This window comes from Panthera uncia, unplaced genomic scaffold (assembly GCF_023721935.1).
Source record: "Panthera uncia isolate 11264 unplaced genomic scaffold, Puncia_PCG_1.0 HiC_scaffold_256, whole genome shotgun sequence".
NCBI classification, from domain to species: domain Eukaryota; kingdom Metazoa; phylum Chordata; class Mammalia; order Carnivora; family Felidae; genus Panthera; species Panthera uncia.
The window spans coordinates 21263-29957 of record NW_026059301.1 but is presented as its reverse complement, the minus strand read 5'-3'; the positions used below and the strand labels follow the sequence as shown (position 1 = coordinate 29957).

Genomic DNA, 8695 nt, shown 5'->3' with positions numbered 1-8695 from the left:
AATTTTTTTTTTTTCAACGTTTTTTAATTTATTTTTGGGACAGAGAGAGACATAGCATGAACGGGGGAGGGGCAGAGAGAGAGGGAGACACAGAATCGGAAACAGGCTCCAGGCTCCGAGCCATCAGCCCAGAGCCTGACGCGGGGCTCGAACTCACGGACCGTGAGATCGTGACCTGGCTGAAGTCGGACGCTTAACTGACTGCACCACCCAGGCGCCCCTATTCAGGGCCTTTTGTGGTTCCGTATGAATTTTAGGATTGCTTGTTCTAGCTTCGAGAAGAATGCTGGTGCAATTTTGATTGGGATTGCATTGAATGTGTAGATAGCTTTGGGTAGTATTGACATTTTGACAGTATTTATTCTTCCAACCTGTGAGCACGGAATGTTTTTCCATTTCTTTATATCTTCTTCAATTTCCTTCGTGAGCTTTTTATAGTTTTCAGCATACAGATCTTGTACATCTTTGGTTAGATTTATCCCTAGGTATTTTATGCTTCTTGGTGCAATTGTGAATGGGATCAGTTTCTTTATTTGTCTTTCTGTTGCTTCATTGTTAGTGTATAAGAATGCAACTGATTTCTGTGCATTGATTTTGTATCCTGCAACTTTGCTGAATTCATGTATCAGTTCTAGCAGACTTTTGGTGGAATCTTTCGGATTTTCCATGTATAATATCATGTCATCTGCAAAAAGTGAAAGCTTGACTTCATCTTTGCCAATTTTGATGCCTTTGATTTCCTTTTGTTGTCTGATTGCTGATGCTAGCACTTCCAACGCTATGTTAAACAACAGCGGTGAGAATGGACATCCCTGTCGTGTTCCTGATCTCAGGGGGAAAGTTCTCAGTTTTTCCCCATTGAGGATGATATTAGCTGTGGGCTTTTCATAAATGGCTTTTATGATGTTTAAGTATGTTCCTTCTATCCTGACTTTCTCGAGCATTTTTATTAAGAAACGTTGCTGAATTTTGTCAAATGCTTTTTCTGCATCGATTGAGAGGATGATATGGTTCTTATCTTTTCTTTTATTAATGTATCATGCTGATTGATTTGTGAATGTTGAACCAGCCCTGCATCCCAGGAATGAATCCCACCTGATCATGGTGAAAAATTCTTTTTATATGCTGTTAAATTCGATTTGCTAGTATCTTATTGAGAATTTTTGCATCCATATTCATCAGGGATATTGGCCTGTAGTTCTCTTTTTCTACTGGGTCTCTGTCTGGTTTAGGAATCAAAGTAATACTGGCTTCATAGAATGAGTCTGGAAGTTTTCCTTCCCTTTCTATTTCTTGGAATAGCTTGAGAAGGATAGGTATTATCTCTGCTTTAAATGTCTGGTAGAATTCCCCAGGGAAGCCATCTGGTCCTGGACTCTTATTTGTTGGGAGATTTTTGATAACTGATTCAATTTCTTCACTGGTTATGGGTCTGTTCAAGCTTTCTATTTCCTCCTGTTTGAGTTTTGGAAGTGTGTGGGTGTTGAGGAATTTGTCCATTTCTTCCAAGTTATCCAGTTTGTTGGCATATAATTTTTCATAGTATTCCCTGATAATTGCTTGTATTTCTGAGGGATTGGTTGTAATCATTCCATTTTCATTCGTGATTTTATCTATTTGGGTCATCTCCCTTTTCTTTTTGAGAAGCATGGCTAGAGGTTTATCAATTTTGTTTATTTTTTCAAAAAACCAACTCTTGGTTTCATTGATCTGCTCTACAGTTTTTTTTAGATTCTATATTGTTTATTTCTGCTCTGATCTTTATTATTTCTCTTCGTCTTCTGGGTTTGGGGTGTCTTTGCTGCTCTGCTTCTATTTCCTTTAGGTGTGCTGTTAGATTTTGTATTTGGGATTTTTCTTGTTTCTTGAGATAGGCCTGGATTGCAATGTATTTTCCTCTCAGGACTGCCTTCGCTGCGTCCTAAAGCGTTTGGATTGTTGTATTTTCATTTTCGTTTGTTTCCATATATTTTTTAATTTCTTCTCTAATTGCCTGGTTGACCCATTCATTCTTTAGTAGGGTATTCTTTAACCTCCATGCTTCTGGAAGTTTTCCAGACTTTTTCCTGTGGTTGATTTCAACCTTCATAGCATTGTGGTCTGAAAGTATGCATGGTACGATCTCAATTCTTTTATACTTATGAAGGGCTGTTTTGTGACCCAGTATGTGATCTATCTTGGAGAATGTTCCATGTGCACTCGAGAAGAAAGTATATTCTGTTGCTTTGGGATGCAGAGTTCTAAATACATCTGTCAAGTCCATCTGATCCAATGTATCATTCAGGGCCCTTGTTTCTTTATTGACCACGTGTCTAGATGATCTATCCATTTCTGTAAGTGGGGTATTAAAGTCCCCTGCAATTACCACATTCTTGTCAATAAGGTTGCTTATGTTTGTGAGTAATTGTTTTATATATTTGGGGGCTCCTGTATTCGGCGCATAGACATTTATAATTGTTAGTTCTTCTTGATGGATAGACCCTGTAATTATTATATAATGCCCTTCTTCATCTCTTGTTACAGCCTTTAATTTAAAGTCTAGTTTGTCTGATATAAGTATGGCTACTCCGGCTTTCTTTTGACTTCCAGTAGCATGATAAATAGTTCTCCATCCCCTCACTTTCAATCTGAAAGTGTCCTCAGGTCTAAAATGAGTCTCTTATAGACAGCAAATAGATGGGTCTTGTTTTTTTATCCATTCTGATACCGTATGTCTTTGGTTGGCGCATTTAGTCCATTTACATTCAGTGTTATTATAGAAAGATATGGGTTTTGAGTCTTTGTGATGCTTGTAGGTTTCATGCTTGTAGCGATGTCTCTGGTACTTTGTCTCACAGGATCCCCCTTAGGATCTCTTGTAGGGCTGGCTTAGTGGTGATGAATTCCTTCAGTTGTTTGTTTGGGAAGACCTTTATCTCTCCTTCTATTCTAAATGACAGATTTGCTGGATAGCTGATTCTCGGCTGCATATTTTTTTCTGTTCATCACATTGAAGATCTCCTGCCATTCCTTTATGGCCTGCCAAGTTTCAGTAGAGAGATGGGTCACGAGTCTTATAGGTCTCCCTTTATATGTTAGAGCACTTTTATCCCTAGCTGCTTTCAGAATTTTCTCTTTATCCTTGTATTTTGCCAGTTTCACTATGATATGTCGTGCAGAAGATCGATTCAAGTTACGTCTGAAGGGAGTTCTCTGTGCCTCTTGGATTTCAATGCCTTTTTCCTTCCCCAGATCAGGGAAGTTCTCAGCTAGTATTTCTTCAAGTACACCTTCAGCACCTTTCCCTCTCTCTTCCTCCTCTGGAATACCAATTATGTGTAGATTATTTCTCTTTAGTGCATCACTTAGTTCTCTAATTTTCCCCCTTCTGGATTTTTTTATCTCTCTTTTTCTCAGCTTCTTCTTTTTCCATAATTTCATCTTCTGGTTCACCTATTCTCTCCTTTGCCTCTTCAATCCGAGCCGTGGTCGTCTCCATTTTATTTTGCAGCTCATTAATAGCATTTTTTAGCTCCTCCTGGCTGTTCCTTAGACCCTTGATCTCTGTAGCAGTAAGTTCTCTGCTGTCCTTTATACTGTTTTCAAGCCCAGCGATTAATTTTATGACTATTATTCTAAATTCACTTTCTGTTATATTGTTTAAATTGTTTTTGATCAGGTCGTTAGCTGTCGTTATTTTCTGGACATTTTTTTGAGGGGAATTCTTCCCGTGGTCATTTTGGATAGTCCCTGGAGTGGTGTGGAACTGCAGGGCACTTCCCCTGTGCTGTCTTGAATAACTTGCGTTGGTGGGCGGGACCGCAGTCAGACCTGATGTCTGCCCCCAGCCCACCACTGGGGCCACAGTCAGACTGGTGTGTGCCTTCTCTTTCCCTCTTCTAGGGGCGGGATTCACTGTGGGGTGGCGTGGCCTGTCTGGGCTACTTGCACACTGCCAGGCTTGTGGTGCTGGGGATCTGGCGTATTAGCTGGGGTGGATCGGCAAGGTGCACAGGGGTGGGAGGGGCAGGCTCAGCTCGCTTTTCCTTTGGACATCCACTTAGGGAGGGGCCCTGCGGCACCAGGAGGGAGTCAGACACGCAGGAGGGATGGATCCGCAGAAGCACAGTGTTGGGTGTTTGCGCGGTGCCAGCAAGTTCCCTGGCAGGAACTGGTTCCCTTTGGGATTTTGGCTGGGGGATGGGCGAGGGAGATGGCGCTGGCGAGCACCTTAGTTCCCTGCCAAGCTGTGCTCTGTTGTCAGGGGCTCAACATCTCCCCCTCTCGTTTTCCTCCAGCCCTCCCGTTCTCCGAGCAGAGCTGTTAACTTATAACCTTCCAGAGGTTAAGTGCTGCTTGCTGTCCGAATACACTCTGTCTGGCCCCTCTGCTTTTGCCAGCCAGACTCGGGGGCTCTGCTTTGCCAATGGGCTTCCCCCTGCCCCGGCTCCCTCTCGCCAGTCCATGTAGCACGCACCGCCTCTCCGCCCTTCTTACCCTCTTCCGTGGACCTCTCGTCTACGCTTGGCTCTGGAGAATCCGTTCTGCTAGTCTTCTGGCGATTTTCTGGATTATTTAGGCAGGTGTGGGTGGAATCTAAGTGACCCGCAGGACGCGGTGAGCCCAGCGTCCTCCTACGCCACCATCTTCCCAGAAGCTCCTGGCAGTTTCTTATAAAGTTAAACATTTGTCAACCCTGTAACCTAGGAGTTCCACTCCCAGGTGTTTATCCAAGAGAAAATTTATATTCACAAAGAGACATGTACTAGAACATTTATATCAGTGTTATTCATAATAGCCCTAAAATGGAAACAACCAAATATCCATTCATAGGAGAATTTATTATAAGTTGTGATATTTTCATACATTGGACTATGGCTCAGCAATAAAAAGACGTAAACTATTGATGCACTCAACAATGTAGGTGAATCTCAGAGACATTATGCTGCGTGAATAAAGCCAGACGCAAAAGAGTACGTTCTATGAGTCCATTTGTGTGTGGTTCAGAACTAATCTACAGTAATAGAAATGGGAACAGTGGTTTGCCTTTGGGTTGTGGCATTTGACTAAAAGGGACATGAGGAAACTTCCTGGAGTGATAGAAATGCTTTATATTATTATTTTGTTGGTGGTTACACAACAACAGTTTCCTTTATCAAACTGTATCAAAACAACAGTTTCCTTTATCAAACTGTATCAAATTGTACACTTAAAAGTGTATTCTGGAGCTCCTCAGTGGCTCAGTTGGTTAAGCATCCCACTCTTGATCTCGGCTTAGGTCTTGATCACAGGGTTGTGAGTTCACGCCCCACGTTGGGCTCCACACTGGGGATGGAACCTACTTAAAAAAAAAAAGTAGCATATTTTACTGTGTGTACATTTTATTTTGCTTTAAAAAATTTACTATTATTGCTATTTCTTGTGAGTCTCTATTATTTCAAACAAGTAAGCTCAGAAAGTACTCCATGGTTTCTATTTGCTGAAATTTCTTGAAACTTATTTTATGACCCACACACATATGGTTAACTTCTGTAATGTTTCATGTGTACCTTGGAAGAATGTGTGGTCACGGTTGTTGGGTGCAGTATTCTACATAGGTTACTAAGGCTGAGTTTGTTGTGTTATTAAAATCTTTTGTATCCTTACTCTTTGTGTTTTTTTTGGTTATTTTTGTGACTTAGATATGTGTTGAAATATTTTATAATCTTTATAATTTCGAACATATTAGTCACAGTTTTTTAGTTTTAAATGTTTTTATTTATTTTTGAGAGATAAAGAGAGAGAGAGAGAACACAAGTGGGGGAGGGTCAAAGAGAGAGAGGGAGACACAGAATCTGAAGCAGGTTCTAGGTTATGAGCTGTCAGTGCAGAACCCAGTGCGGGACTTGAACTCATGAACCATGAGATCATGACCTGAGCTGAAGTCAGGTGCTTAAATGACTGAGCCACCCAGGCATGCCACTAATCATAGTTATTTTAAAAACAATATCCCTGGTTGTCTCTGGGTCCTGTTTTCATTGTCTGTTTCTTTCTTGAACCTATTCCCTGGTATACCTAGTAATTATTGATCGAATAGAGGACATTTTGTATAAAGAATCACAAATACTGTGGATGATGGTGTCTCTCTCTATGGAGCTTACTTTTGCTTCTGATAGGCAGTCAGAGTAGGGCAGACCTCCTTAATCTAATGAGGGACCAAAGTGACTTGATTCTTAGCTCTGGAACTTTTTTGGTCCACTCACTTTATGTGCCTCTAAGCAGCTGCTTTCTGCTTGGCTTCTCAGCAGTTTTGCCCTGTGTCTCTTAAAGATCAGTAGATGTTTTGAAAGGAAAAGCAGTGTAATGACTTGCCTCAGTTTTGTTTCTCTTCTCCCTAAGATCTTGGCCTCTCATGTTCTGGCTACCTTGGTAGCACTCCAGTGCCTTTAAACAGGTTTTAGATATATTTATCTAGCTTTTCTAGTGGTGTTCAGTGGAAAGTTGGTTTGATACAAACTAGCCCCTCATAACCAGAACTGGGAATCTTTCTCTAAGCCTGTACTATCAGCTCCTGGTCAGGGCTAGACATCCATTGTCATCCTAAGATTTGAAGAGATTTCTTTCTGTATCATTGTCCCAGAAAGTTGTCTTCTTTTCTTTGGCTATGCAAAGGGAATATTTGAATCTGGGGTTATCCCCTGGATATTTCTCACATCCATTCCAGTTAAAATATACTGTCACTATGTCACAGTTTTTATTCTGGAGTGTTTATAAGAGGTTGTGCATGCCCTACCCCCAGAGAGCCCATTAACCTCATTAATTCTGTTATTGGTGTTTGAATAAAAAAGTGCCTTTGCTACCTCTGGGGGGGAGGGGTGGAAACAGTCTAATGATTACTGCCTTCAGTTCTCTGCTAGGTTGAGTTTGTGTCTTCTAGCTCCTTGAATTTTAGCTAAATTACCATGAGAAATAAATGTGAGAATTCTGTATATAAGAAGGATTGGAAGCCTCTGTATTCATGGCCATGATTTTTCCAGTCCCTTCAAAAGTAGAAACAATTTACAATAAATGCTTTTAAGAGTCTAGAATAAATTTAGGCTAAGGAATGAAAGTTTAATATTATTAAACCTAATTGAAAACCAGAAAACAAAATAAAACAAAACAAAAACTCCTTTGTACTGACTTCTGCCAGAATGGAAAAGAGATTCATTTTGAAGGCTTCCCAAGAGGACTGAAGGTATAAAGCTCTTGATGTTTTGTTTTTTCTCAACAGTTCACAAGAGCAGTGATCCCCAGATTTTCTCAACAATGTATCCCATTTCCTGAAACACTTCACCACTGATCTCCTTTTTACAAGAAGAAAATTTTGGTGGACCGTTACCCAGCAAGGAAAGGACGTTTGGCTATTAAGATAGGTAAGTCATTTGTTTAGAGGACGGGGAGGGAAGTAGCTTATGGAGAAAGTACTAAAGAGCATTTTATTTAATGTGAGTGGGATTTTAGAAATTAGTATGCATTTCACTATCAAGTTAAAAGATCTTGGGGCGCCTGGGTGGCTCAGTTGGTTGAGCATCCGACTTAGGCTCAGGTCACAATCTCGTGGTCCGTGGGTTCGAGCCCTGCGTCGGGCTCTGGGCTGATGGCTCGGGGCCTGGAGCCTGCTTCTGATTCTGTGTCTCCCTCTCTCTCTGCCCCTCCCCCATTCATGCTCTGTCTCACTCTGTCTCAAAAATAAATAAAAACTTTAAAAAAAAAAAAAAAGATCCTTGTCGCTGATGACCTTCTAATTCTAGATTTAATACTCAGCTCTTCTACTTACCAGATGTGTAAACTTGGACATGTCACTTAAATTCTCTTAGCCTCCTTTCTTTCATCTCAAATGAAAAGCTTTGCCAATGGGAGGATGTAATATAAAAATGTAATCATCACTGTATTGTTTTGTTACTGTTATAAAATTCTATGGAATAGTTAGTGGCCTTGTGTCTCATGGTACATCTGGACCATAGAGCTTGATACTGTGAATTTGGAGACTCCATCTTGAGTGAGAGGAGTGGGAGACCTTCCCCACGTGCCTCCCCTGTAAGAACAACATTATACCATTCTCTTGTCTACAGGTATATGCTACTTCTTAGAAGTTGGTGCAAAGGATGAAAGTTAAAGATAAGATCAAAAGAAAGAAAATAACTATCTGAGTTGTTATGACAATCATTAGTATTGTGTGGATACATTATTTCCTTTAACCCACATACCAAATCTTGTAATATGGAGGCTATCTATACCATGACATTTTTCCTTAAGGGACAGAATTCCTTGGGGCACCTGGGTGGCTTGGTCAGTTAAGCATCCAACTCTTGATTTTGGCTTAGGTCATGATCTCATGATCTGTAAGTTTGAGCCCTCTGTCAGGCTCTGTGCTGACAGTGTAGAGCCTGCTTGGGATTTTCTCACTCCCTCTCTCTCTGCCTGTCTGTCTCTCTCTCAAAATAAATAAACATTTAAAAAATGTATATGGGGCGCCTGGGTGGCTCAGTTGGTTAAGCATCTGACTCTTGGTTTTGGCTCAGGTCATGATCTCACAAGTTTGTGAGTTTGAGCCCCACGTTGGGCTCTGCACTGACAGTGCAGAGCCTGTTTGGGATTCTTTCTCTCCTACTTTCTTTGCCCCTCCCCACTCATGCTGTCTATGTCTCTCTCTCTCAAGAAAAAAAAAAAAAAAAAAAAAAAAAAAAAAAAAAAA

General features: G+C 40.9%; 1 long non-coding RNA gene across 4 annotated transcripts in view; it reads left to right on the top strand.

Annotated features, from left to right (window-relative positions):
• The first annotated feature begins 7233 nt into the window (after nt 1–7233).
• LOC125917836 (uncharacterized) overlaps nt 7234–8695 on the top strand; it is a 13548-nt gene continuing 12086 nt past the window's right edge. For all 4 annotated transcript variants that reach the window (XR_007456315.1, XR_007456314.1, XR_007456312.1 and 1 more), the window contains exon 1: nt 7234–7373. This is a non-coding gene — a long non-coding RNA (uncharacterized LOC125917836). The remainder of the gene's footprint in view (nt 7374–8695) is intronic.